General features: G+C 47.5%; 1 long non-coding RNA gene across 2 annotated transcripts; it reads right to left on the bottom strand.

Moving 5' to 3' along the window:
• Window positions 1–545: 545 nt before the first annotated feature.
• Window positions 546–4703, bottom strand: LOC104996814. 2 transcript variants are annotated; one of them, XR_826248.1, is made up of 3 exons: window positions 4592–4703; window positions 1496–1564; window positions 546–1078 (listed from the first exon to the last, which is right to left on the bottom strand). It is a non-coding gene; the product is annotated as an uncharacterized LOC104996814 (long non-coding RNA). The 2 variants fall into 2 exon arrangements; XR_826249.1 differs by lacking the exon at window positions 4592–4703 and adding an exon at window positions 3267–3723.
• Between the last annotated feature and the right edge of the window lie 2267 nt (window positions 4704–6970).

The following is a 6970-nucleotide window of genomic DNA, read 5'->3' as shown; positions in this document are numbered from 1 at the left end:
AGGGAAATGAGGAGCACAGCCCCACAGCCAAGGGCGTGTGGCTCTGGTGGCCACTGGAGGGTCAAGGTCCTCTGATCACCCAGTGCAGGGACACTTCAAGGAAGACAAAGCCCATGCGAGCAAGAAACCCATCCTGTCCCATCTAAATGATGGTATTTCCTGAGGAAAGAAGGGTCTGTCCCCTCAAGCAGTGGTCAGCAAGAGGTGGACCATGACCTAAAAAGGGGGACCACCTGAACGATGCCTACCTCCAGGTGCCCACAGCCTGTGGTGGGAAACACAAGGCAAACGTAAAAGGTGGGGAGCAGGGGCAGGCGGGGTCTTCTAGGGTGCTGCTGGCAGGAGGGAGGGCACAGAAGCAAGGGGAGCGGGAGGAACAAAGTGCAGGAGGACCACAGGATGAAGCCAGGACGAAGCAGAAGCCGCCACTGCCTGTCTGCAGCTGGGTGGCCCGGCCGCAGGGCACAGCGGCAGGCGGGCTCCAGAGGGACTCACAGAGCGTCAGGAACAGAAGACATGCATGGGGATGTGGGTGTGGCTCTCCCGCCCACCTCCACCCCAAACTGTGGCAGTATTAGCAACTTTTTAAACTTTTCATCTTGAAATAATTTATGAGATGCAAAAAACAGTACAAAAACCTTCCATATACTCTTTATTCAGATTCACAAGTTTAACACTTTATCATCCCCTTTATATTACATATAACACATTTTATGTATTTCATATATAATATAATATATAATCGCATTCTTTCTGAACCTTTTGAGGGTTAGCTGACAATCTCCTGCTTCTTCACTCCCAAATTCTTCATCATGCATTTTTTCAAAGACAAGAACATTCTCCTGCATGATAATAAACAATCAACATTCAGAAAAGCGAGCTTTGATTTGTATTACCTCCATATCAGATTACACCCAGCATCCCAATAATGTCTTTCCAGTCCATTTTACCTGATCCAGAACTCATGTGTGGCACACAGTGGTCCTGTCTCCCGAATCTAATTTATTCTAGAACACTTCTTCCACCTCCCTGGTCTTTTGTGATACTGGCACCTCTGCAGACTTCAGGCCAGTCGCCCCTGGATTTGAATCAGACACAGGTTATGCATCTGAGCAGAGAAGCTCGGTAGGAGGCATTATGGAGGGACCTGCATGCCAGTGAGGCCCATGATCTGTGACAGAAGCTTTGATTCCTTCATTGTTAAATACCCAGGTTTCTTCACTACAGAACTGTCATTTTTACCCCGTGATTAACACTATGGGGAAGACCTTGAGACAATGTAAATATCCCATTCCCCTCAGACTGTCAACCAACGGTCTCAGCATCCATGACCGATTCTGACCTGCTGCTGCTGCTGCTAAGTCACTTCAGTCGTGTCCGACTCTTAGCGACCCCATGGACTGCAGCCCACCAGGTTCCTCCATCCATGGGATTTTCCAGGCAAGAGTACTGGAGTGGGATGCCATTGCCTTCTCTGATGCCAACCTGAACAGACCTTATTCTGATGGTACACAGTGGAGATTTTCTAACTCTGTTCTTCATGCATTCATCAGATGACATTCTGCTGTAAAGAGAAGTTTTCCTTTATTCTCTGTTTACTTACTTTTTAGCCCCATGAACCTAAGGGTTCCTACATGATTTGGTGACTCACAGCCCATTCCTGTCCTCATCTATTCTGCCACTCAGGTGACCCCTCGCCTGCAGGGAGCGCCCCTGGCCTGTCCATGCTTCTGTGGGCTGTTCTATACCATAAGAACACTTCTTCACCTTCTGACTTACTGAGACAAGTCAGACTCATCTTGGACTTCCTCCCAGCCCTGAGGTCCTCCAAGGAGTGCTGGTTTATTTAGTGGGGCATAATATTTAGAAACGAAGCTCTAAACACACATGTCCTCCGGTGTTAGCAACTTCTTACAGGGAAGCATTCAAGTCAGTCTGAGGAAGCAGTGAGCTTTGCAGAAGGAATTTCTAACTGGTTGTATGATATTTAAAGCATGTTTTAGCAAATCCACAAGAGCTGTGACCCACACTGTCCCTGTTTTTATTTTCAGATGTTGTCATGGAGGCTATAGTGCAGCTATTGATCTGAAACTCCAGGTATTGTCTGATGCATGAGCACCTCCAGTCCAGCTGCATGGCTACTTCCTTGACCATTTGTGAAGCCTCTGTATTTGTCAAGAAGAGTAAACTAACCCAAATTGGCTCTTCCTGTACGTCAACTTTTTGGCAAGGACATAGTAACCCAACCAGGGCAGTTGCGTTTATCCTGTAACAAGCACTCATGTAAGCACGGGATCCACCAGAAGCTGTGAGACTTAGGCGGTTGGAAGCACTGTCCCCTCTCGACCGAGCCTGCTGTCTGAGCAAATGGTCCATGTCCTCTGAAGACTTCTCCCAGCGCCTCACAGAGGCTTTCGCACCCCTTCTCTGTCAGCCTCCAAGTCCAGCTGCATTCTACCTCCTGCTTTCATTGGCTGAACCTCACCACATAAACCTAAATGTTTGGCGACATGTTATTCTAGCCTACCACAGTAAAATTAATTTGGGGGAAATAAACGAAATAAGTAAAACCTCACGGGAGGAGTTTACTACTGTTCCATGCCAGTTTCAAAGCTGAAAGTGGAAGGATTAGCCCAAATTTCAGCAGCTAGGTGGCACACAAAAAAAGAAAATATTTATTCTACACAGAGAATTTTTTAAGCATTGTAAAAATTTTGCTTCAATAAAGTGTATCTTGGGCCACTTTATTTCTAATATTCTTCACTCAATCGAGGGCAGGAAAAGACACTGCAGAGAGGTTTTCAACGGGAAATGGTCAAAATAAAACCCCTTCTCAAATACCCCTGCCTGTTAACTAAATAGAAACTAGAACACATATTCTTAGCTTGTAATAAGACAAAACATTTTCTGCGTTATATCCATAAAAAGATTTTAGACCAATATGTTAATAATTTTTATCCCTGAATGATGAAATTATTTTCATATTCTTATATCTTTTGCAGCTAAGTTTTCTTCAATGTATATGTATAGCCTTTGCCAGAGATTCAAAAGATAATAATAAATAGAAGTTTACAAACAGCGGAAAAAGAGAAGTACCAGTGCTGACAGGGTTAGAAACCTCACAGGAGACAGTACCAGGGTGGTGATGAGGAAAATGGCATTTAATTTCACTCGGTAAGATGTTCCACAGCTAAATTTAAGAAATTACAGAGATGTAAAATTTCTTAGGACAGTAACTCCAGAAAACTCATTAGTTTTTCACTTACCAATTGGTTTTCTGCCAATTCTCAGAAGAAAAGGTTTAGTTGTGAAAGACTGCTTTACCGTGCTGAACCCTAAAACAACATCCGCTTCCTGTGGACTCTGGAGACCTGAGTCTCGCTTTGAATGCAGGGCGGGCGGGACCCAGAGCACAGGGAGAGGCTGCCAACCAAGGGCAGAGCACCCCAGATGGTCCTCTGTGCTGTCCTATTTCAGTATACCAAGGAAACACATTCACTCAACAAACGTTTTCTCAAGACCCGCCACGTGCCAGGAGTTCGGCTGAGCACCAGTAACACAAAAATCAACAAAATATGGTCCCTGTCTTCCTCAAAAGTTCAGCATACTGTAAAGCAATTATCCTTCAATTAAAAAATAAATACACTTAATAAAAAAAATTGTTTTTAAGTTCAGGACAAGGAAAACAGTCTATTGAAAGTGGAGAAGGCTTTCTGAGTGGAAGTTCTCCTAAAGAGAAAGACAGTGAATGAGAAAGGCGCAGGAGTGGGGAGGGCGGGAACGGGTGGTGGGGGCGGTGCGGAGGTCTACCCACACAGTGCTCAGCTCCTAAGCACTCTGATAAGCCAACTACTTTAGCCCAAAGCTCTTCAAAGCAGAGAGAAAGCACACTTCTTTGCCTTAATCACTTCTAATATCAAACCATTACTGCTACCCTAATCTCTCCGGTTACCACACCACATGAAGCGCTTCCTACAACCTCAGAGCTGAGTGCTCCAGGCTGAGAAACGGCACCTCGGCAGGAACCTGTGGGTGGCACCCTGGTTCTGACCATGTGTGAGGAGGGGGACGGCGGAGAGGGTCGGGGCCTACTGACCCCCGGTGCCATCCAGGGGCCTGGCCAGCAGAGTGAGAGGCATCTGCAGCAGAAATGTGGGAGTTCTGCCCCATGTGCTCAGCACTGACCCTTCCCTACAGGCTAGCCAGACTCCCCAGCTGCCAACCTGCAGCCCTGCCCGAAGGAGGATGTTGTCCCTCTCCACCCTTGCTGGGGAGTTCGCCCTTCCCAGGAGTGGCCCTCAACCAACGTCCCAGAGGAATCACTTCTCCGCCCCAGCAGGGTCACTCAGTCACAAGACTGCACTGGCCCCCAAAGATCCTGGGAGGAATAAGGCTGGATGCCCCCAGGGAAACCTGCATGAGCACCTGCTTCCCTCCTGGGGCTCACCCCCTCCCTGAGTCTCCTAGCATCAGCTCCCAGGCAAGCTGCTCGCCCTGGAACTCTTACCTCCAAATCCACCCTGGGATGGCGCCCACCCACTGCAATCCCCTCCCCCAGCCCCCAGCTCCAGATGGCTACCAGCTCGCTCACCACATTCTGCCACCATCCCCAAACAGGGTGGCAACCCCGCCAACTGCAGGGAGGCTCACACCATCTCCAAGGCTGCTCCAGACACTCCTCAAGTCACTAGAATCCAGCAACTAGAGTCTGGGAAATCTTTGTTGATTTTATATTTCTAGCACATGGACGGAATACTGTTAAGGCAATTTAGTTAATATATCACTTATTTCCAAAATGTTTCTTAAGCACTTGAACTTTTCTCATATTCCAAGCCACAGTGATATATTCTAGACAAATTATCTATTACAAATTATAACATTTTAAAAAGTTATGGGACTTCCTGCGTGGTACAGCAGATACGAGCCCACCTGTGAATGCAGGGGACACAAGTTCTATCCCTAGTATGGGAATTCCACATGCCACAGAGCAACTAAGCCCGTGAATCACAACTGAAGCCTGTGCACCTAGAACCTGTGCTGTGCAACAAGAGAAGCCACCGCAACGAGAAGCACGCACACTGCAACAAAGAGTAGCCTCCACTCACTGCAACTAGAGAAAGCCCCATGCAACAAGGAAGACCTAGCGTAACCAAAAAAAAGTAAATAAAAATAAATTAAAAGTTACAACATTACCTGAGGCTAATTTAATATTATAATCAACTATTCTTCAATACAAATTTAAAAATTAAGAAGTTATGTGCAAATCATTTTCTTGTTAATATTTATTATAAGAAAAGAATGCATTGATTTTGCATAAGAAATAAGATCAGCTTTATCCTTTTGTGGAATATACCTCTTTCAACTATGATGTTCCTACATTTTCCCTTAAGAATCTAATGAAAACAATAAATAGAAAAATAAGCATTTACATATATATACATATTTTTGCATTTAATATCTGGGTCTAAAGATTAGGTTCATTTGGGATCTCCAGATTAAGAATCCTGGCCTTATAATTAAAATATGCAAGCATTTTAGGGTGAGGCAAATAACATGAGCTGTTTTTCATCATCACTGTGCTAATGAAATACACTGTACCAGACTCAGTCATAAACACAATTCCTCTATTCAGCTGTGTGGCTGCACGTGAGATTACAAATCAGCTCAGTAAATACTGATGGAGTGCCTGCTTTATGGCCCTGAGGGAGGCGACAGGCTCATTGCCACATTCGTATTGAACAGTCCACACGCCCCATTGCGGGCAGCCAGGTCACATGCCACCTGCAGTCACTTCAACAAGAAATGGCCTCCGTCTCAAGACACCCCACCCCTCCCAGACCCGCACCCTCAGCACCAGCTTCTGCTTTGTGCCTCGCCACGAGATTAAGACCATCTGATACCAGAGTACACAACAGTATCTTGCATACGTTTTAATAAACACTTGGTGAAGGAATGAACTAATTCACTGACTTGTGAGATCATCTGGAAAAACAGGTGACAGCAAATGCTACTCTTTCCACAACTCAACCCAGCAACTCTTGACGTCACGCTCCCGTGACGTCCGTCTTGCAAAACGCACACACACAACAGACTCCTTGCTGACACAAAGAAAACTGAAAACATACATTCAAGCAGAGTGACCAGAGGGGGGTGGTTGTTTTACCGAGTAGCGGCGAGCATCAGCCCTCCTACACTGTGCCAACCCCACGCCAACTGGCCCGGAAGCACGGGAAGCGAGAAGCCATCCTGAGCACCCCACCTCCACCTCCCTCCACACCTGTTGCGGGGCCTCAGCCTCCATGTTCCACCCTAGGAGCCTCCAGTTCCCTATGTGAGTCGGGGATAACCCTGACATACCCCCGTTAAAGCAGTACACCCACGGCTGCACGCGGCAGTTGTTCTGGTTTATGGCCCAGCCTATGTGGCACCCTGCCACCCTCCAGCCTCAGAGGCAGCGCACCCGCCTTGAAGTCCTTAACCTCAGCGCCAACCACAGCGTCCTGCAAACGTGATGCAGGAAGAGTCCTCTGACCAACTTACTGTGAGCCTTGACGGTGCAGCAAGCAGCATACTGGGGGCCAGGGTGCAAGGACAGTGGGAAGGATGGTGTGCGGGCTGGTGCTGCCCGAGAAGGGACAGGATGCGGCATGCTCCAGCAGGTGGGCACAAGGTAGACAGGCCGCGCCAAGCACTGCAGCTGGAACCACGAGTGCACAGGTGGGAAGGGAGGCAGATTTCTGTGTGGTGGGCTTCTATAGCTGTTTCCTGTCCCCAGGGGAGCGGGGGGCAGGGCGCAGAACCAGAGGTGAGAGGTGAGCGGGATGGTCGGGGGCTGAACTGGAATATCTAGTGGCCAGGGAGGGGAAGATTGTCATAAAGTTCAGGATTAAAGCTCTTACTCCAATCCTGAATGTACGCACCATGGCAGAAATCTCAAAGCCACCACGAGAACACGAGCTCCAGACAACAG

This window comes from Bison bison, unplaced genomic scaffold (assembly GCF_000754665.1).
Source record: "Bison bison bison isolate TAMUID 2011002044 unplaced genomic scaffold, Bison_UMD1.0 scf7180017864299, whole genome shotgun sequence".
Taxonomy (NCBI): Eukaryota; Metazoa; Chordata; class Mammalia; order Artiodactyla; family Bovidae; genus Bison; species Bison bison.
The sequence above is the reverse complement of the archived record's forward strand: the minus strand, read 5'-3'. Positions and strand labels throughout refer to the sequence as shown.